Genomic DNA, 2,500 nt, shown 5'->3' with positions numbered 1-2,500 from the left:
ATTAGGACTGCCAGATGGGCCCGGGCTCCGGCGGCCATGACAGAAGCTTATCGGAATAGAAAAACAGCCTCAAGGCTCATCCCACACCAAACCCCCCGCCCCCCCCCAAAAAAATAAGTCTTTGAGGCGTATGATGCCGAAACCCAAAATGAACTTTAGATATGTGTCTATCAGGGGAGGCTGGCGGAGGTAGAAAACGGAGGACGGGCGGGGTCATTGTAATGCACGGAACGGAATGAGGAATGGCACCGCTGTCCTTCGATGCCGACCTCCACCTCCACACACACACACACACACACACACACACACCATGACCCCAAAACATTTCACTGTGTTATTGTATGTGATATAGTATGTGACAAATACAATTTGATTTGATTTGATTTGATTTGTTTTGATTTGACACACTCCACCTGTGTCTAAATAGGAGCAACCTCCTCCCACTTCCTCATTCCCAACGTCCCAACCTCAACCAAGGACAGATGTCTCTGTGTTTTCAAACCTGGGACCTCTGGAAGTCTGGATGTGTTTCAGAAAAGTGTGCCCTCGATTCTGTGATTTCAAGATGCTTCTTTATACTAAAGAGGGCTGGGTTGAAGGAAAGGAGTGGGAGTTGTCAGTGTGTGTGCGGGGGGCCAACGATGAGTCAATCCCCTGAGCACCACGGCGTCTGTTTGGAGGGAGTGACAGACACCGAGAAACAGATAGAGACTGCGGGAGACAGGGATCACTCTTCCTCACAGACATAATCCAATAGGAGTCTGATATGGGAGCAGGGAGTCTGTCCCTCCCTCCTTCCTTCTCTTTCTCTCTCCCTCTCTTTCTCTCTCCCTCTCTCTCTCTCCCTCCTTACCTGATTCCCCTGTCTCCCAGGTCTCCTGCAGTGATCTGACCGCTTCGTGACACAGTACACTCACACACACGCACGCACACACACGCACTCACACACACACACGCATGCGCACATGCACACGCGCACACACACACACACACATGCGCACACAAACACACACACGTGCACACGCACACGTGCACGCACACACGCACATGCATGCACACACGCGCACGCACATGCATGCACACACGCGCACGCACGCACATGCATGCACGCACACACACGTGCACGCACAACAACGCACACACTCAGGTTCTATCCAAACACCAGTCTGACTCCACTCATTGACAACCACCAAATAAAGATTTATAACAGAAGAGCACAAACTGTTTTGGAAAAGAGGCACTTGGGTAACACCCCTCCATTCTATATCTCTGTCCATCCTCTGCTCTCCCCATCCATCATTTACTTTTGTGTCCCTAAATGACATCCCAGCTCATTCTCTCTGTCTCCCTCCCTCCCTCCCCCTCTCTCTCTCTCTCTCCCTCCCTCTCTGTCATTCTCCCTCCCTCCCTCTCTCTCTCTCTCTCCCTCTGTCTGTGTCTCTGTCTCTCTCTCTCTCCCTCCACCACACCAGTCCTAGTCCATCTCCTCTCCCCACCACAGACATCCATCCCAGTAGGGTCTATTTCTGTCCCTGTGTGTCTCTGTGCTTTTACCGGAGTGCTTGTGACGCCCCCCCCACCCCACCCCCCACCCCCCTCTCCACCCACCCACCCCTCTGCAGTAAACTGATGAGAGGCTGTTAGTGGTGATACAGCAGGGCATAAACAAGTTATGCTTCTAAATGAACATCTAAACGATGTATTCTATTTCACTCTGAATGGAATCATGTGTCACATTAAAGATTTTGAAGCCTAGTTTTTGTTTTACCTGCCTGATAAAATCAATTAGGTAATGTGAGACTGATGAGAATGTTCTGGAGAGGACAGAGGGAGAGAAGAAGAGGGGAGGAGGGCAGAAGAGTACGAGAAGGAGGGGGATTAAGGAATATGGGGTAAATTGAGGAGGAGCGAGGGGATTATTTACACGCTTCATCTGTAAAATTGCTGAGTCACTGGAAGTGCAGAGCAAGATCAAATGCTCTCTCTCTCTCTCTCTCTCTCTCTCTCACACACACACACACACACACACTCTCTCTCTCTCTCTCGCTCAGTCTGTCTCTCTCTGTCTCTGAACTAACAGTGTGTGATGATGAGAGTTCATCATTTTAAGGCTTTAGGCAGTCTGGGTAATGGAGAGACAGTTCCTAAACCCTCATCTTCCTCTTCCATCAGTCCCAAGTCCCTCTCTTCCCCTCTACGTCCCCCCATCTTTCCTCCACTCAATCTCCTAACTCTTCTTTTTCTCTCTAGTGAGTCCCCTAGCTCCCCTCTCCTCCTCCCCTCTAGCCCTCTATCCCTCCTCTTTTGTCTCCCCCTGTCCCATAGCCCTCCCCTCCTCCTCCCCTCTCATCCTCTATCCCTCCCCTTTTGTCTCCCCCCTCCCCTAGCCCTCCCCTCCTCCTCCTCCTCCTGCTCCCCTCTCATCCCCTATCCTTCCTCTTTTGTCTCCCTCCTGCCCTAGCCCTCCCCTAGCCCTCCCCTAGCCCTCCCCTAGCCCTCC

This window comes from Argentina silus (assembly GCF_951799395.1).
Source record: "Argentina silus genome assembly, chromosome: 18".
Taxonomy (NCBI): Eukaryota; Metazoa; Chordata; class Actinopteri; order Argentiniformes; family Argentinidae; genus Argentina; species Argentina silus.
Note: the sequence above shows the minus strand (reverse complement) of the source record.